This window comes from Stomoxys calcitrans, chromosome 4 (genome assembly GCF_963082655.1).
Source record: "Stomoxys calcitrans chromosome 4, idStoCalc2.1, whole genome shotgun sequence".
NCBI classification, from domain to species: domain Eukaryota; kingdom Metazoa; phylum Arthropoda; class Insecta; order Diptera; family Muscidae; genus Stomoxys; species Stomoxys calcitrans.
Window position 1 is genome coordinate 123,125,222 of NC_081555.1, and position 21,223 is coordinate 123,146,444.

The following is a 21,223-nucleotide window of genomic DNA, read 5'->3' on the forward strand; positions in this document are numbered from 1 at the left end:
CTCTCATGACTTTCGACATACGTGTCTAATATGGTCGGAATCGATCAATAGCTTGATACAGCTCCCATATGAACTTATCTCTCGATTTTGCTTCTTGAGCCCCTACAAGGCGCAATTCTTATCCGAATGAACTGAAATATTACACAGTGACCTCTAAAATGTCCAGCATTCATTTATGGTCCGAATCGGACTACAACTTGATATAGCTCCAATAGCATAACAGTTCTTATATGTTTGTCTAAAAATTCTATGTTTGTCTAAAAAGAGATACCGCGCATAGAACTGGACAAATGCGATCAATGATGGAGGGTATATAAGATTCTGCCCGGCCGAACTAAGCACGCTCTTACTTGTTATATATATAGATTAACTTATTGGAATTTCTTTGAAAATAACATATTCTCGTAGTTAAGCAATTTATCATAAGAGAAGAGAAAATTTTCATAAGTGTAATCAAATTTTTATTCCAATTTTGGGTAAATTTTTTCCTATATAATACGCCACTCTTTTTTCGGTGTATGTTGTCTTAACAAAACAAATCAATTAAAATGTTATCTGTAGGGAAAGTTGTCTAGAATTTATTTTAAATAGATTTTTTTTCTTTATAGAAAATTTCATTGAGATTTTTTCTGTAGAGAAAACTTCATTGATATGTTGTCTTTAGAGATGGTTTAAGTAATAATTTTTCATTATATGAAAATTTTTAAAAATGTTTTCGTCATCGATATATTGGGTTGCCCAAAAAGTAATTGCGGATTTTTCATATAGTCGGCGTTGACAATTTTTTCACAGCTTGTGACTCTGTAATTGCATTCTTTCTTCTGTCAGTTATCAGCTGTTACTTTTAGCTTGCTTTAGAAAAAAAGTGTAAAAAAAGTATATTTGATTAAAGTTCATTCTAAGTTTTATTAAAAACTTTCTTTTAAAAAATCCGCAATTACTTTTTGAGCAACTCAATAGTTTACCCAAACGCTTTAAATTTGTGATTTTCGACATTTCTTCGTTACGACATTCCCAATTCACACTTAAATATTTTAAAATGCAAAAATTAACAACCAACCCGAATATTTGTCTAGGTACATATCCGTACAATGTGTTCATGTTGCCCACTGTCGTTTGACGTATTCAAGGGAATTCTCTTTTTTTTGCAATGCGACAATTTAAAGAAATAAAACTAAAACCAGTTTTCAATTTAACCGAAAACGAACAGTTGCATTACAAGTTTAGACCCAAAACACAAAAACACTGAAAAAAGAGAAGAAAAAATAAAACAACACCGTACAAACGGCACAAAATGTAGCAATGTTGTTAATAATAGGGGGTAGTAGTCGCCGCATGGTAACTTAATATTTGTGCATGCACTGCACCAGGTACAACGGCTACTCGAGTGCTCCCTAGCTAACAGCAAGCAGCAGCGGCAATAAGAATAAGAATGGAAACTTGTTTCGCTTTTCTTGTTTGTTTTTAAACAAAAAGCCAACATTTCGTCCGACTTACTGCAGTGGCTACTTAAAATGAGGAAAAACAGTCACCGCGTTTTACAACTAAAAACAGACAAACAAAAAAAAAAGAAACCATGCGACAATACCCCCAATACTCACATGACCTCTCCTCCCCTCCTTTGTTCCTCAGCGGACAATTGCAACACACTTTTCGCCAGAAAACAATAAACAGGAAATTTTCTTGAGGAAAATGATCCAAGACAATGGATCATTTAGAGGCTCGTTGTAACATTTCACATTTCTTATGAAGAATAAATCAGGCAAATTAGAGAGAAAAAAAGAAACATTTAACAAAAAGGGCCATAAACACAAGCAGATAAAAAAATCGAATGGAAATGGAGCAAAGATTTGTCTTTGGTTCACACACTGATCTTGTTTTCTCTTCAATATCACAAGGCTGTAGTACCTCAGGCATGGGTATAACAAATAAAAAGGGAAATAAAATTCAATTGAATTACCATCCTCATTTTACAACTATCTTTTCTAAGGATTTAGAAAAATCTGGTCCTTCTTAACCTTTTTGTTGCGTGGTCTGTTCTCCAAAGAATTGAAATGTCCCCAACCATAGTGGGGGATAGATAATGGGCCCTTCGATTTTCTGATTTTCCGTATTGAACTAAGCCAAAAAGTCCACTAAACCATATGTCTAGGGGGTAAATCGATCCACCAGATTAGAACTTGCGGAATTTTTTTTTAGACATTTGCCACGTTTGTTTTCAATATTTTGGCCTATAACAGCAAAACCCTTGAAATTTTCGAACCAATTCTAAGACAACAATTGTAGCCTAGACTGTAAATAAGATCTCTCTAGTACATTGCAAAAGAATTGGAAAGCTTCTTCAAGCAGTATTGGTCTGTGAAAGTGCAAGTTTTTCCTGAAAATGTTGATAAACAACCATTTTCAGTTTTCATTGAAATTAAGCAATATTTTCACAAAAAATTTGCACTTTCGCAAGGCCAAAACTGCCTGAAGCAGCATTCCAATGCGGCTTCAGCATTGTACCGATGTACTAGAGAGTTATTAATCATTGTCTTGGCTATAATTTTTGTCTTAGTATTGAATCGGAAATCTCAATGGTTTGGCTGTTATAGGCCATATCCAAAAAACTTGACAAAAGTCTGAGAAAAATGCATGTCAAAATCTGGAGACTCGATTTTCACCGTAGGTATATGGTCTACTGGACTTTTTGCTCAGTACAATCCCAAGAATCAAAAACACGAAGAGTCCCTTAAGATGTTCAAATCGCCCACCCTAATATATATTCTTGGTCCTCGTAAAAATCCAACACCATCTAGCCGTGTCCGTCCGTCCATCACACTACAGTCTTTGAAAATGAAGACATTAAGTTGAGACTTTGCCCAAATTCTTTTTTCTCCATAGACAGGTTAAGTTTGAAAATGGGCTATATCGGACTATATCTTGATATAGCCCACATATAGACCGTTCTCTCGATTTAGGGTTTTAGACTCTTAAAAGCTGTATTTATCCGACTTGGCTACAATTTGGCACAATGATTTGTGCTAAGAACTCAGACATCTGCCCCAAATGCGAGTATGATCCAGATCGGTCTGTATCATATATACACTGATCTCCTGATTGAAGGTCCTAGGCACATTAAAGCCTCATTTATTGCCTTATTTCCCGGAAATTTTGTCACAATGACTTGTGTTGGAATTATCGACATCAGACCCTTAGACCATATAGACCGGTCTACCGATTTAGAGTCTTATGCTCATAAAAGCTGCATTTGTTACCCGATTGGACTGAAATTTGGCACAATGATTTGTGCTAATACCCTCAACTTTCGTGCCGAACATGGTTCATGGCACTGAATGCCCGAGAACTGCCGTCCATAAACTTGGTTAACCCGAAGCCTTTCGGGTCGACGCAGTCCGAGTTAAGAGCGTTGGCGACGAATGAGCATGCAACCCTGTGGAAAAGTGAAACGGTCGGCAGCACGGCGAAAATCTTATGGGCAGACGCAAATTGTGAGAAAACGAGGTTTATACTGAAAGGAAGTAAGAAGGAGGTCAGTATAGCTCTCGGTATCATAAAGGGACACATAGGACTGCGAGCTCACTTATGTAAAATCGGTGCGGCAAATGATAGCATGTGTAGGGCATGCGGGGAAGATGATGAGACGTTGGAGCATTTCCTATGTCACTGCCCGGATTTCGCGTCTAACATATACAGGCACTTAGGTGGGGACACAATATCAGACATGAATCAACATAGGGGCGTGGCATGGAAAACAATTGAGGATTTTGTAAGTAGCACTGAATTGCTAACTTAAAGTTTCTTTTTAGAGGTTACTTTTTTAGTATTTAGAGGGGCGGATTAATATCTGCACCCTCTTTTCAACCTAACCTAACCTACTCTGCTCTCACAGACCTTCCATTCGAGTACCATACAGTCCCGGTCGGCCAACATGTACCCTTAGGCGTTGGTCAATCAGACACTTGTCATGTACAAGTACAAGGATAAACATGTTCTATTCTTCCCTAATATTAATATCAGATGCATACTCTACTGTCAAAGACCTTTCATTCAAGTCCCATATTATCCTGTATCTTCTCTGTAAGACATTTTATTTGATGTCTGGTGGTGGGACTAAAATTTTTATATGAGAGTTATGCTTTGGCGATCTTCATGGAATATGGCACTAAGGATTCTCTTTAGATATAGCACTATGGCGAACTTTGGCAATATTTTTATTTATTTATTTTTTTTTTTTTTTTGTTTCTGGACGCAACGAGCATCCAGAAAAGTGGTCATAGACTCTTAGAAAAGTTCTGGTAATGTTTCTACAAGCTATTCAGTTTTGGGTTAGGCCATTGTTTGGTATTACATATATTTCTGTGTTCATTTTCCGATGTATAGTAACAATTGACATTAAAATCGGTTGCGTTATGTCTTTTATATCATAAATGCATTTTTATACCCACCACCGAAGGATGGGATTATATTCATTTTGTCATTCCGTTTGCAACACATCGAAATATCCATTTCCGACCCTATAAAGTATATATATTCTTGATCAGCGTAAAAATCTAAGACGATCTAGACATGTCCGTCCGTCTGTCCGTCTGTCTGTTGAAATCACGCTACAGTCTTCAAAAATTGAGATATTGAGCTAAAACTTTGCACAGATTCTTTTTTTGTCCATAAGCAGGTTAAGTTCGAAGATGGGCCAAATCGGACTATATCTAGATATAGCCCCATATAGACCAATCCGCCGATTTAGGGTCTCAGACCCATAAAAGCCACATTTAATATCCGATTTTGCTGAAATTTGGGACAGTGAGTTGTGTTAGGCCCCCCAACATCCTCCGTCAATTTGGCTCAGGTCGGTCCAAATTTGGATATAGCTGCCATATAGACCGATCCTCCGATTTAGGGTCTTAGGCCCATAAAAGCCACATTTGTTATCCGATTTTGCTAAAATTTGGGACAGTGAGTTTTGTTAAGCCCTTCGATATCCTTCGCCAATTTGGCCCAGATCGGTCCAGTTTTGGATATAGCTGCCATATAGACCGATCCTCCGATTTAGGGTCTTAGACCCATAAAAGCCATATTTATTATCCGATTTTGCTGAAATTTTGGACAGTGAGTTGTCTTAGGCCCTTCGACATCCTTTGTCAATTTGGCTCATATCGGCTCAGATTTGGATATAGCTGCCATATAGACCGATCTCTCGATTTAAGGTTTTGAGCCCATAAAAATCGCATTTATTGTCCGATGACGCCGTAATTTGGGACAGTGAGTTGTGATAAAACTTTCGATATTATTTTTCAATTTGGCTCAGATCGGTCCAGATTTGGATAAAGCTGCAATATAGACCGATCTCTTGATTTAAGGTTTTTGGGCCATAAAAGGGCCATATTAGTATTTGGTCCAAATCGGAACATATTTCTATATAGCTGCTAGGGGTCATAAGGTATGCATTTTCCACCTTTTGACGAAAGGTGGTTTATATAAAGGGTGATTTTTTTGAGGTTAGGATTTTCATGCATTAGTATTTGACAGATCACGTGGGATTTCAGACATGGTGTCAAAGAGAAAGATGCTCAGTATGCTTTGACATTTCATCATGAATAGACTTACTAACGAGCAATGCTTGCAAATCATTGAATTTTATTACCAAAATCAGTGTTCGGTTCGAAATGTGTTCAAATTTTGACAAATTTTGTTCAGCGATGAGGCTCATTTCTGGTTGAATGGCTACGTAAATAAGCAAAATTGCCGCATTTGGAGTGAAGAGCAACCAGAAGCCGTTCAAGAACTGCCCATGCATCCCGAAAAATGCACTGTTTGGTGTGGTTTGTACGCTGGTGGAATCATTGGACCGTATTTTTTCAAAGATGCTGTTGGACGCAACGTTACGGTGAATGAACACATTTCGAACCGAACACTGATTTTGGTAATAAAATTCAATGATTTGCAAGCGTTGCTCGTTAGTAAGTCTATTCATGATGAAATGTCAAAGCATACTGAGCATCTTTCTCTTTGACACCATGTCTGAAATCCCACGTGATCTGTCAAATACTAATGCATGAAAATCCTAACCTCAAAAAAATCACCCTTTATATACCCGAGGTGGTGGGTATCCAAAGTTCGGTCCGGCCGAACTTAACGCCTTTTTACTTGTTTTGTAACAATTTTTATTATTTTTGAAATTTTTTAGCCAATAGTCATGCAGCAGTATTGCTGTATAACAGTATCACACTTTGCAAAAGGATTGTTGAACTTACTAAGTGACCATAACTTGGGACTCTACCTTCACTCCCTCTTTATATATCTATCGCCCGATTTCCACATCTAGAGTATTTACAAGCGCATTTAGCAATCGATTTTCTCAAAATTTTTCACAAATCTGTTATCTGCGACTACCACAATATGTCCGGATTTCGATCAAAATCCGGACATATTGTGGTAGTCGTAGTTTCCATATATGTGTATGTGTGTATGTGTAATATTGCATAAATATGACCAGTTTTCAACTGATCCTCACGAAAATTTACACACATCATTCTCCAATGACTTGGCATTTTTAGTGAATTTCATCAAAATCGGTTCATATAAATATGTAGGTCCCATCAGGGTCGTAGCCAGGAATTTATTTTATTATTATTATTTTTTTTTTGTTGGGGGGGGGGGGGTGCATTATAGATATACAAAACACTAATAAGTACGTATACACGCAAACGTTCGAAAAATAAAATTTTGGGGGGGTGGGGACCGATAGCCTCCCCCCTGACTACGTCCCTGGGGCCCATGTGTACTATACTCCGCCCTAGTATCACTTATAGAGCCGTAGTTGTTGAACTAACTCGCTCGAAATTTGCTGCGGATTGATATATTATCCATCTAAAAACCACTGCCAAAGTGCATCAAAATCGTTTCAGAATTAGATTTTGAGCCCATCTAGTGGTGTAGGGTATTATTTTGTTATTGGGTTTTTAGAACTAGCAGATTTTGTCAAAATCAAATTTCTGTGGAAAATGGCACCGAAAATGTTATTTTAATAGAAAATTTTGTAAGTTTTTTTATTTTTTTCGATAAAAAAATTGTATCTGGTCCCTACCCATTTTTATACCCTCCACCATAAGATGGGGGGTATACTAATTTCGTCATTCTGTTTGTAACTACTCGAAATATTCGTCTGAGACCCCATAAAGTATATATATTCTTGATCGTCGTGACATTTTATGTCGATCTAGCCATGTCCGTCCGTCTGTCCGTCCGTCTGTCTGTCGAAAGCACGCTAACTTCCGAAGGAGTAAAGCTAGCCGCTTGAAATTTTGCACAAATACTTCTTATTAGTGTAGGTCGGTTGGTATTGTAAATGGGCCATATCGGTCCATGTTTTGATATAGCTGTCATATAAACCGATCTTGGGTCTTGACTTCTTGACCCTCTAGAGGGCGCAATTCTTATCCGATTGGAATGGAATTTCGCACGACGTGTTTTGTTATGATACCCAACAACTGTGCCAAGTATGGTTCAAATCGGTCCATAACCTGATATAGCTACCATATAAACTGATCTTGGGTCTTGACTTCTTGACCCTCTAGAGGGCACAATTCTTATCCGATTTGAATGAATTTTTGCACGACGTGTTTTCTTATTATATCCAACAACAGTGCCAAGTATGGTTCAAATCGGTCCATAACCTGATATAGCTACCATATAAACCGATCTTGGGTCTTGACTTCTTGACCCTCTAGAGGGCGCAATTCTTATCCGATTGGAATGGAATTTCGCACGAAGTATTTCGTTATGATATCCAACAACTGTGCCAAGTATGGTTCAAATCGGTTCATAACCTGATATAGCTGTCATATAAACAGATCTGGGGATTTGACTTCTTGAGCTTCTAGAGGGCGCAATTCCTATCCGATTTGGCTGAAATTTTGCATGACGTATTTTATTTTTACTTTCAACAACTGTGTCAAATAAGGTTCTAATCGGTTCATAACCTGATATAGCTGCCATATAAACCGATCTGGGATCTTGACTTCTTGACCCCTAGAGGTCGCAATTATTATCCGATATGCCTGAAATTTTGTACGATGGATCCTCTCATGACCATCAACAAACGTGTTTATTATGGTCTGAATCGATCTATAGCCCGATACAGATCCCATATAAATCGTTCTCTCTATTTTACTTCGTGAGCCCCAATGGGCGCAATTCTTATACGAATTGGCTGAAATTTTACACAGGTCTCCAACATATAATTTAATTGTGGTCCGAACCGGACCATATCTTGATATCGTTTTAATAGCAGAGCAACTCTTTTCTTATATCCTTTTTTGCCTAAGAAGAGATGCCGGGAAAAGAACTCGACAAATGCGATCCATGGTGGAGGGTATATAAGATTCGGCCCGGCCGAACTTAGCACGCTTTTACTTGTTTAGATTAGGTTTGCTATTTGATTTGAGTAAAAAAAGACTAATTTATGAATATTGAATAGGTGGTCACACAGTTATAATCATTGTTAAAGGCATTTAAAAGTGTGCATTATGCCACCATAACTTTGATTTTCTTTATATCTCTGGGATTTTAACAACATCAGATCCCAAACAAAAGATTTTCCATTCAAAAACAAATCATATATACCCATTATATATCCAATCTTTTCGAAGAAGATGCCAAACGATAAACAATCCTTCCATGCGAACCTCAGTCTGCCTTTTAGAAAAGGAAAATGGGTCACTCGTGGCAGAACGTTTAACGCGTTCAAAACAAACACAATTGATGTTGAAGCCTTAAATTGAGTCCAAGCACATATTCCCCATGTAAACAACCATAATCAATTTTTATGGCAATGTCTTGACGAAGAACAACTAAGTAGAACCAGCATCAATGAATCTTCTTCTTCTTCTTCCGCGGCACAACACAGCACATACAGCGGTCAAAAAAAGTATTCATCATTAGCAAAATTGATAATTCACTTATTTTGGGTAATTGAAGAAAATTTAAAGTAAACAAATAATGCAGTTTTATGCAATAGTTTATTTTTCGTAATATGTTTTAAAATAAATTCAAAAAATAAATTTAATTAGCGCAAAAAAATGCAATTTTATATAATAACACCAAAAACAGAACAAAAAAAGTATTCATCATTGATGTGCTATCATCAAAGTCAAATTCAAATATTATTTGGGAATCCCCCTTTTCTGTTTTATTTAGTAAAGGAGGCTTTGCCCTTGACAGCAAATATTTAATTTCATTGAAAATATAGTTTTTGTCAAAATGGGTCGTAAGCAAAACGAGGTTTCTGATGAGGTAAAAGTTTTGATAATAAAACACCACAGGAATGGTTTAACTCAAAAAACTATCAGTGAAATATTAAATAGACCACGATCTACTATACAATCCATCATCAGAAAGTGGACAGAAACGAAAACTGTTGACAATAAACCAAGATCTGGTCGACCAAAAGCACTTTCAGTTGGAGATGTGCGTTGGCTAGTGCGGCAAGTTCAGAAAACTCCGAAGACAAATGCGACCATTCTTCGTAAAAACACTATGGAATATTTAGGGAAGGAAGTTACTACACAAACAATTCGAAATACACTCAAAAGGCATAGTTACAGAGGAAGAACTGCACGTAAGAAGCCCTTTATAAATAAAATAAACCGAGTGAAAAGGCTAAACTTCGCAAAAATGTATGTAAAACAGCCCGAATCATTTTGGAAAACAGTCATTTTTGCAGACGAGAGCAAGTTTAATCTTTTTGGGTGCGATGGAAAGGTCATAGTGTACAGAAAACCAAATACAGAGCTTGAAGAACGAAACACAGTTGCTACTGTAAAACATGGTGGAGGTGGTTTAATGGTTTGGGGGTGTATGGCGGCTTCAGAAGCGGGAAATCTTGAAATTATTAATGGAGTAATGGATCATAAGTATTACATTGACATTTTAAAGAGGAATTTAAAAGATAGTGCTGTAAAACTTGGGCTTGGTAATAACTTTCAATATTATCAAGATAATGACCCCAAACATTCTGCTTTAAATACCAAGATGTGGATGCTGTATAACTGCCCCAAAGTCATTAAAACTCCTCCTCAAAGTCCCGACTTGAACCCAATTGAACATCTTTGGGAACATCTCGAACGCAAATTGAGAACGCGCAATTTTTCGAGCAAGAGTCAAATGCAACAGGTGATAATGGAGGAATGGACTAATATAGACCAAAATATAACCGCTAAATTAGTCCAATCGATGTCAAACCGTTTAAAAGAAGTTATAAGACGCGGTGGTCGAATAACAAAGTATTAATTTTTTTAAATTATGTTATTTATTTTTTTGTTTTTTTGCAATGATGAATACTTTTTTTGTTTAATTTTTTGTGTTCAGCTGTAAAATGGCCCTTTTTGTTCCAATAAATACTATTTTTTTCTTTAAAAACAATGAAATTGTGTACATATATATCACACAAGCACTACTGCATCATTAGTTTAATATGTTTTTATTCCAATTGTCTTTTGTAGACTTATTAAAAAAAAAAACATTGAATGATGAATACTTTTTTTGACCGCTGTACCAAATGCCCCGTCCGTCAATTGTGTGCACAAGGCTATAAAACGACACAAAATGAGTACATACCGGCTGCATCTTTTTAAGTGAAAACGAGGTTGAAGTAGAACGGTCGAATGGTTCATGTTCGATCCATAGCAGCGTGGATGTCTGCCTAAAAGCAGAACTAACCTTAGACAAAATGCAAGAGCACAACGTGTTACACTCAATAGGCAGGCATGCAAGCAACATGGGTCGTTCGTCTGCCTGGTCTGGAACAAAATGTGCAGCCTTTGAGTGTGTGTGTGTATGTGTATGAGTTGTCTGACGCAGCATAGTATCGAAAGTTAACAATTAATTATTTTTCTCTGTTGAGCTTTATACTCTCGCTATCTTTTTAAAAGCTTTCGCTGTTATTAACATTAGATTGCTGGCAGACATTTGATGTTTTGGAGACTTTCGATAACATAACAGCTTAATGTACAAAGTATAGCATAGAAATTAAGCTTTAAGCTAAATGTTAACATGGATAAAACTTCAACAAGTTAGTTATCAGAACCAACCGAATAAACCAGTTCGGTTCAACTTAATATAGAAAAGATTGCCGAATGAAGAAATTCAAATCTATTATTACTTGAGATGGGTAAATACCTGGGTATTTACCCATTTATACCCAAAAGCTGGGTAGTTATAGTTTTGCAGATATCTCGGATATAAAAAAAAATTTTCAAAAAATGTTTGGTGATTTCGTATTCTTTGTATAAAAACCTGACCTTCTGATTTCATCGGAGCAATTTTCATCCGATTTCGATAAAATTTGGCAAAACGAATTTTGGAAGACCCCTCCACCTATTTTTTGAATATGGTCCAGATCGGAACTTATTCCGATTTTAATGAAATTTGAAACAATGCGTTTTGGTACCCCTCTACACCTTTGAGTTGAATATCCGAGCGGGATATTCCCATTCCCGTCAAATGTGGTTCAGATCAGCCCAGATTTGGATAAAACCGCCATATAGACCGATCTCCCGATATTCGATTTTGATTCGATTTCGATACAATTTGTCACAGCGCGTTCTGGAAGACCCCTCCCTCTATTTGTTGAATATGGTTCAGATCGGACCAAATTTGGATATAGCTGCCATACAGACCGATCTTCCGATGTAGAGTATTGAGCTCATAAGAGGAACATTTTTTAGTGAGTTTTAATAGACCTCTATACCTTTTTGTTGAATATCGTCCAGATCTTATCATGTTTGAGTATGGCTGCCATACAGACCGACCTCCCGATATAGAGTATTGATCCCATAAAATGAGCGTTTTTCATTCGATGAAATTTGAAACAGAGAGTTTTAGTTGACCTCTACACCTTTTTGTTGAATGTGGCCCAGATCGGCCCATATTTGAATATATCTGCCATATTGATATAGGAGCATTTTCTTTCCGATTTCGAAGAAATTTTAAACAGTGAGTTTTGGTAGACCCCTACACATATTTTATCCATTAATCAACCGTTAACAACTATATCCACACCATATCCATTAACAACTATATCGACACGATAATTCTGAATAAAGTTTCATCAAAATTGAATGAAAAATGCTTCACTTGAGTTTTAAAGAAATCTGTTCACATTTAGATATTATTTTACTTAATTTAATTGGTTATGACAGAAAATTTGTCCCACTAGCCGAAGGTAGAACAGTGTTCCAAGCGCCTCGATCTTCTGTACTCACTCTGACTAGGAGGTAAGCATATTATATCACCATCAGGGATTGGTTCAGCGGTATCCTCTTCGCCGCCATCGTCGGACACTAGCAGTTGGGTAAAAATGTTCTTTCCATATCCTCAGCGTGCTATCTGTGCCAGTTACCAGATTTCCTTCTTTGTCTCGGCAGGAGGATGTGTCTGCAACAAAACCTTCGGTTTGATGTTTAATTCGTGGGTAGAATTTCTGGACTTCATTCTGACTGCTGTAGATCTCAATTCGCTCACACTCGCGTCTTTTCATTTCCTTTTTCTTTCTGCGGAATAGACGTTTCTCCTCTCTTTTTTTCTCGCGGTACCTCTTCTTCATCTGGTGCGTTGCCACTGATTGCAGGGTTGCTCTCAACTCTCTTTCTGTACCCTAGTAAGGATTTCGCGGCATTTTCCATGGGGTGGGAATGGTTTCCCACTATGTCCTTATATCATCGGGGCAAGGGGTGCTTTCATCAAGCAGTGGGGTCTGTGGAGTGGAGTATGCCGTTACCATCTGTTGTGTTTGCAGCTTTTCAATGTCCAGCAGCAGATCGTACTCGGATGTTTTGATCGGGTGACGACTATGTGGCCGTGTGAATCCTTTAATGTTGAAACCTGGTGCCGCTAACAACCTGTTCTTTGCCGCTGTGAATTCTATTAGCCTCAATCCATTCTGAGAAGACTCTTCGTGTACGCTAAATTTTCCGAATGTTGGACCAAAGATATTTTCCTTCCCTATATTTCCGATTAAATCTCCCAGAATGATTTTAATATCATGGGCGAGGCAGTGGTCGTATTCTGTCTCTACGCGCTCATAGAAAATATTCTTGATCTGCTCGTGCTTGTCTTCCGTCGGTGCATGGGTACAAATAAGGCGGATGTTGAAAAATTTGGCTTTTATGCGGATTGTGGCTAGCCTCTCATCCCCCGGAATAAAGCTGGAGACAAGATGTTTGAGTCTCCGCTTAACCACAAATCCACATCCAAATTCATGCCTCGCGTCATGACATGCTTGGACCCAAATTTAATGCCAGATTCGTACTCCATACTCTAATACCTAGCTTGTGGCCCCGTATAACGCTGGTTAGTCTGTATATGTACTTAGGATGTTTTCAGGAGTGGGACGGTCACCTTGGTTATAATAAGTATACAAATCTGAAAAAAGAAAAGAAATATTTAAAAAACTTTAAATATTTTTTTTACTTTTTAATTGACTTTTGAATGAGCTTAGACCTCATCATTGCATGTTTTAAAGAATATTATACAAGTTCTCATATAACGCAATTTTCTAACAAATAAATTAAATTATATTACCTACATTTAAAAACCCCAATCATATGTGGAAATTAGCACATAAAATTGATATGTTAACAACACTGTAATGAGCTCACCTTTTCACAACCACCTTTGGATAATTTTCTCTTAACTAGACTCTCTGGGTTTCTTATTAACCACTACACCACAGAAAATCCAAACAATAATGGCCAGCAATAATAACAAACAACAGGGTGGTGAACTCAATGGGGGGCTGGTGGGGCAGAGAGCTTTAATTTTTGGGAAAGAGAGTATGCAATGGCAGAGAGCTGCCTGTTTGTTATCGTCTCTTGGCTGAGGTGATCTTGGCAAAAACATTCGGTAGATGCCGCATTTGAATTCAGTTGATATTTAGCTTTTCGTTGCGTGAGTTCGAAGAATTGAAGTGTTCACCGTCCAAAGTGTTTACAAAGGCCGAATAACAGTGGTGTGGAGTTTAAATGTTTGATGGTAGTGTTGTGTTGTGATGCGAAACACATGAAACAACAGGAATGTCATAAAAAAATAAAAACAAAAGAGAGAACGAAACAAAATCAACAATCAAGAATTAAAACAAGTTTTGTGGTGGCCTTTTCGGTAGATATAAAGAAAAATTTAAAGCTACCAACAACAACAAACATATTCTAATAACAACAACAACAAAAACAGGCTGTATGTTTAACTTGTTATTTCGGGAGAAGAAGGCATGGCAGAAACTTCGTCACATCTGCAAAACGTGAGCTTAGAATTAATCGCGTGTGAGTGTTAAAACAAAAAAAAATTAAACTAAAAACCAACAACAAGAACTAAAAAACTTAGCCGACAAACGAGTAACAACAAAATTAAACAGTGTTTTTGTTCCTAGCCGCTTTTGCAGCCCACAGCATATAGGCAGCAGCAGCAGCAGCAACAACATAAACAGCCCGCAGCCTTACTGAAACAATTTCGGGAGGGAATTATTTTCTTGAACTAAAGTGCGAACCGAAAGACGAGCCGTTTTTCGCGTTTGGAAGCATTGTTAACTAGTTTTGAAGGTATTTCGACATTTTTGGTTCGTCGTCAGATAATAAATGATCGCTGTCTTGCTGTGAAAGCCAACAACAAAATCAAGAAGAAAAAAAAAATAGTCGGTACGTACATACATACATATTTCTGTCAACAATTTAAACAACAAAAAGTTATTGCCATTTAAACAGTCATCAGTCATCATTTAGGCGTCAAAATCACCTTCACAGCATTAGCATTTATTTTTTTTTTTTGGGAGTACAAAACCATTTGTGGTTTAATTAACAAACTCAAGTGGGAATATACTCGTAAAACAAACTATCGCGCGCAAGCATGAAACCAAAACTTTGAATAGGTTGCCAGCTAAGATTTCTTTGTATGCGCAGCCCGAATAGGCCCATCAGTGTTTACGATGTTCACTTACTTCTCTTCATCAACTTAAACCACCCCACACGATTCCCCTGCTTACCATCATCGCATCATCATCATCACTTTAGAATTATTATCTGCTTTTGTATTTTATCATGTTTTATCATGAAAAAATAACATACGCAGACAAAGTATCTGCCACCATCCGTGTATGTATTTTGTTACCATTTTTATTCGCTTCTGTTTTGGTTTTATGAAAACCTTCCTTCTTTTCATTTCATAATTCAACTATAATTAACATTCTCACATAGAAAACTTTCATTACAACGCAGAATGTACATTGGTAACTTTAATGCACAGTGATGTTATATGACCAAAATTCGTATAAATATTAGATGATGCGGTTATTGTCGATATGTCCCAACAAAACCTGTCTAACGTGAGATGCGTAGGGCAAGTTAAAAAAAAGAGCTTAAGCCAAATTTAATTTAATCTCGTACCCCGAAACATTGAAAGTACCTGGGATTACGGCTTGAGCTTGTGGTCAAGCCGCATATAATAAATGGGTGGGACTGCCAGACGTGACGATTTAACATCATTTTGAAAATTTTTTGGCCAAAATTTCGTCTCTTGACGCTTGACGGTTTTTGCTTCAAATTTGACGATTTTTATTTCGATCTGTTTTGTTCGAGAACTTAAAGTTTTGTTGTATTCTTTGAAATTTTGATTAAAATTTGGGTTTTATCGAAAATCTATTAAAATTTTGTCTTTGAGAATTTTTATTAAAATACTGTCTTCATAGAAAGTTTAATTAAAATTTGCCTTCTGTAAATTTTTTGATTTTAGAGAAAATCTCATTAAAATTTTGTTTTTTGAGAATATTTTATTAAAATGTTGTCTTTGAGAATTTTCATTAAACAACTATTTTCAGAGAAAATTTCAGTCATTTTGTCTTTAGAGACAATTTTATAAAATTGTTGTCTTGGAAAAAATTTTAGTAAATTTTTTTCTTGATAGGTTAGGTTAGGTTTAAGTGGCAGTCTGCCAACAGACTCATTTAGACGTTTTCGTCCATTATGATACCACTGGAACAAAAGAAGGAAGATGCCTTCTAGTTCCTAACGCTGAACCAACCAGATCGCTTTAAAAATCCCAAAAACTTGCGAGTGGTCACATCCGCTAAATCAGACAGGTTCTCAAAGAAATGGGAACCTGAAGAGAACTTCTTCTTACTGCTAGTGCGGGACACACACCCAGAAGGTGTTTTACAGTCTCTTCTTCTTCGATGTCCTCACAGCTTCTGCAAAAGTCGTTGCTGGCAACCTTCAGTCTGTCAGCATGTTTTCCGATTAGACAGTGACCTGTCATGACGGACACAATGACTGAGACATCTGTTCTAGCCTGTGACAGCAAAGCGGTAGACCTCTTCAAGTCTAGATTGGGCCACATAATTTTGGAATGCACACAGCCCCCTCTTTGTAACCATCTATCATTCGTTGTCCTTTAGGCCTGGTCCAGAAAACTTAGCTAACATGTCGCTAGAGGCATACCCATGGAGTCCAGTATCCCTGGAATGTGTAGATTGGTTCCTAGTCTCGCAAGCTCGTCTGCTTTAGAATTCCCTGGAATATCTCTGTGGCCCGGCACACAGAACAGGTGAATTTTGAACTGTTCAGCCATCTCGTTGAGAGATCTGCGACAATCGAGGGCGGTTTTTGTGTTCAGATATACGTTCTCCAGGTATTTAATGGCTGCCTGGCTGTCTGAGAAGATATTTATGCCAATCGTTGTAATGAAATTATATCTTAGCCATTCTTTGTTAATTGCAAGGATCTCTGCTTGATTCACACTGCAGTGGTAACCTCTTCGATTTGACCATCCGTTTAGTTTAGAACCATCCATATGGAAGTCTATGTAACTTCTATTACCAGGGATATTGTAGTTCCAATTGGTTCTATCAGGAATAGTCGTACAGTACTTTTTTTATCAAACAGCGGCTCAGGTAGGGTGTAATCCACACGGCCTGGAATATTGGATATTGTATCAAGGATAACACAGTGTACATAGCCGCTACCTGATCAATGAGAAAGCTCCTCTAACATCACGGCAGTGGTCGCTGCAATTTGGGTAGCCACAATGTCTAGAGACATAAGATGTAGTATTAAATTTAGTGCATCAGATGGTGTCGTCCTCAGTGCGGCTGTCGTGCACAAACAAGCTATCCTTTGGATCCGGTTAAGTATTGAGTAGTAGGTGGATTTTTGAAGCGCCGTCCACCAGACCACAACACCATATAGCATTATAGATCTGACAACTGCAGTATATACCCAATGCATGACGCGCGGTCTAAACCCCCAACGTTTGCCAATGGCTCTCTTGCTGGTGTATAGGGCAAGAGTTGCCTTTTTTGCCCTTTCCAAAATGGTAGATTTGAAGTTAAATTTCCTGTCGATTAAAGCTCCCAGGTATTTAGCGTTTTCTGTAAATGGAACATTCCCTTCTCCCAAAGAGACAGGTTCTACTGTAGGCAACTTGTATCACCTGTTTAAAAGAAGTACTTCTCTCTTGCACGGATTTGTACCTAGAGCACTTTCGGTAGCCCACTTTGCTGTTGCACGTAGAGCTTCCTGAAGTATATCTCTTAGAGTGCTGGGAAACTTTCCGCTAACTGCAATTGCCACGTCATCAGCATACGCGACCACTTTTAAACCTTTTTCTCCAAGAGACAATAATATATTGTTATTGATAAACTTTCTTACGGTAGAGTTGATGCCTAGAAACTCCAACTCCTTCATTATTGACGTCGGTTTTAAATTATTGAAATCAACTTCAATGTCAAGAAATGCTACCATTGTGTATTCCTTGACAGCGAGAGAACCCTCTATTGGGACCTTATAGAGGTTCTAATCGTGTGGTGCTCTTGTGGCTTTTGCACTGTTGAAGAGTTTTCTGCAGTCTTTTCTTAGACTAACTTGATCTGCGGTCCACCATGTCGGTCGCTGTTTGCCGCTTGGCTTGGAACTAGGACATGCTGACACAAGCGAGTCATTCAGGGCCTTCGTGATCCGCTTGATCGTCCCAGTTTCTTGTGCTCTTGTAGCTTTTGCTCTGTTGGAGAGTTTTCTGCAGTCCTTTCTTAGACCAATTTGCTCTGGGGTCCACCATGTCGGTCGCTGTTTGCCCCTTGGCTTGACACTAGGGCATGCTGACACAAGGGAGTCATTCAGGGCCTTCGTCATCCGCTTGATCACTATGTCTATATCCTCCGCAGTTTCCACTTTCTTTTCTGGTCTAGAAGGGATAGATGCGCAGAATTTGTGCCGAAATTTATTTCGATCCGACTTTCTTCTGTTTAGCCGAGGGACCACTTCTGCAGTATTTTCGCCAAGGCTGTGGTGTTAAAACGAGGACGTCGAGTGGCAGGTAAAGTCTTGTAATGTAAGATAGAGATGTTCGCTTTCTCTGCTGATAGCCGGGTAATAGCGGAGTAGAGAGGAATAAAGAAGCAGACGATTTGGCAGTGAAGGCCAGAGGACTGCCGTCAATAACTTTGGTTAACCCGAAGCCTTTCGGGTCCATGCCGTCCGAGTTAAAGGAGTGGGCCACGAACGCGAAACATTCTTGGACGATGAAAATCCTATGGGGATATCTGAATCGTGGGAAGAGGCTTTAACTGAAAGTAAGTAAGAAGGAGGGTAGTATAGCTTTCGGTATTAAAACAGGACTAGTTATCTTATTTTAAAAATTCGAGCCAAAGATTAGCAAACTTAATTTAAAGATGATCAAATTTTCCAACTTTTTAAGGAAACATTCCCCTTATTGAAATCTATTTTCCTTTATATAGAGAATTTTTATTTTAAATGGTAGGTTGAAAAATCCTTAACTTTGCGTCTTGTTATTAAAGCCAAAAATCAAAATTGATGGTCAAAATATCGTTGAAAGTTGACCTTGGGGCAAGACAACAGTGAACCGTAGTAAATGACGCAAAATAGCCTTACAAATATGAGCATCTCTTAAGGTTTAATTTTTTTAGGTTGAGATGCTAAGTTTAAAGAAAGAATTTTTAAGAATTTTTGGACAGTCATTTATAAATTAAAATAAGAATCAATCAGCGATCAAAATTTGAAACGGGTGGACCGTAATTTTATTTTAAAGTTTTGGTACTTTGGCTCTTATTTATTGCTAAAATCCTACGAATAAGAAACATTTTTAGTTTTGCGCCAACTTTCTGTGTAGAAGAGGCATTTTTTACTTTCGCTGAAATGTGGCTGAGTAAGACTTACTGTGTCTTAGGACCCTCAACATTGGTAGTCGCATTTATTGTCCGATTTCGCTGAAATTCGACACTTCATTCAGTCTTCCACCCACAAATACAGTATTTATCACCCCATTTTGCTGAAATTTAGTGGGGTGAGTTGTACCCTTTAAACATGGTCACACCTTTCCAAACTTGGTGCTGATTGGATCATATTTGGATATAATGTCCAAATATACCGATCTCCCGATACTGCAAATATCGCACATAAGGCCCATTTATTTCATAATTACGCTAAATTTTGAAATAATGAGCTGTGTTGAACCGTCGACGTCCGTGCTGGTTTTATCATAGATTAGGCCAAATTTCGGGTTCATAAATATTGCATTTTCAACGGATTTTATTCAAATTCAAGAAAGTTTTATATAAATTTCGTTGTTCAAAATTTATAGACTAAATTTCCTATAAAAATAGGATGAGGGTATACTAATCTTGTCATTCCGTTTGTAACACCTCGAAATACTGATCTAGGACCCCATAAAGTGCAAATATTCTTGACGTCTCGACATTGTGAGTCTAGCCATGTCCGTCCGTCGGTCGAAATCACGATAGCGTTCGAACACGTAAAGTTAGTCGCTTGAAATTTTGCACAGATACTTAATATTGATGTAGGTCGTTGGGGATCGCAAATGGGCCATATCGGTCAAGAACGTGATATAGCTCCCATATGAACCGATCTCGCGATTTGACTTCTTGAGCCCTGGAAGCCGCAATTTTTGTCCGATTTGGCTGAATTTTTGCCTATAGTGTTCGGTTATAACTTCCAACTACTGTGCCAAGTACAGTCCAGTTGGGTCAAGAACCTGATATAGCTCCCATATAAACCGATCTCCCTATTTCAATTCTTGGGCCCCTGGAAGCGGCAATTTTTGTCCGATTTGGCTGATACTTTGCACATAGTGTTCTGTAATGACTTCCAGGAACTGTGTTATGTAAGATCCAAATCGGTCAAGAAACTGATATAGCTCCCATATAAACCGAGCTCCCGATTTGATTTCTTGAGCCCCTGTAAGCCACAATTTTTGTCCGATTTGGCTGAAACTTTGCACATAATGTTACGTTATGACTTCCAACAACTGTGTCAGTTATGGTCCAAATCGGTCAAGAACTTGATATAGCTCCCATGAAAACCGGTCTCCCAATTTGACTTCTTGAGCCCCTAGAAGCATCCATTTTCATCCGATTAAGCTGAAAGTTTGCACATAGTGTTCTGTTAAGAGTTTCAACAACTGAGCCAAGTACGGTTCAAATCGTTAAAGAACATGATATAGCTCTCATATGAACCGATCTGCCGATTCAATTTCTTAAGCCCTTACAAGCCGCGATTTTTATCCGATTTAGTTAACATTTTGCATATAGTGTTCTGTTATGACTCTCAATAACTATGTCAAGTACGTTCCAAGTCGGTCTATAACCAGATATATAGCTCCCATATTTTAGCAGAACCCATGGAAGTGGGTTCCCAAGATTCGGCCCTGACAACTTAGCACGCTTTTACTTGTTTTCTGTACTTTATTTCAATTGAATAGTCCGTCTGGTTTGCCAAAATTGGTTAACCCCTGATTTAAATAAATTATTGTTAAAATTAAGGCACCAGAAATTAGCATAAAGCTCAGATATCGTAGAACCTATTATATGAATCATATTTTTAATATTTTTCTGTCAAACCAATTTGTATACCAACTAATCGCTAATGATTTTATTGTGCCATATAAAAATAAACGTTTGACATAGTCGACGACATCATATATCAGCCGACAACATTGGCCAAGGTCAGCACAAACATAGCGACAATATAGGCGGGAAATTCTTTTTAAGTAATACCTTCATGCGTATTTTTCCCGAACATCCCATTGAGACGTAAAGGGAATGTTATCTCATATTGTATTCAATGATATATACCTATATATGTTTTGATTTTTGTATATTGTCATAAAATTTGTAAAATCTTATTTTTAAACACTTTTCGTATGT

General features: G+C 37.7%; 1 protein-coding gene across 3 annotated transcripts in view; it reads left to right on the forward strand.

Moving 5' to 3' along the window:
* LOC106095965 (mucin-2) overlaps window positions 1-21,223 on the forward strand; it is a 316,849-nt gene that overhangs the window by 202,277 nt on the left and 93,349 nt on the right. The window contains exon 1 of one of the 3 annotated variants that reach the window (XM_013263430.2): window positions 13,939-14,690. The exons of the other annotated variants lie outside the window; for them this stretch is intronic. The gene's annotated coding sequence lies outside the window, so the exon portion shown is untranslated. Of the gene's footprint in view, window positions 1-13,938; window positions 14,691-21,223 lie in introns of those variants that run through there. 3 annotated transcript variants of the gene reach the window in all.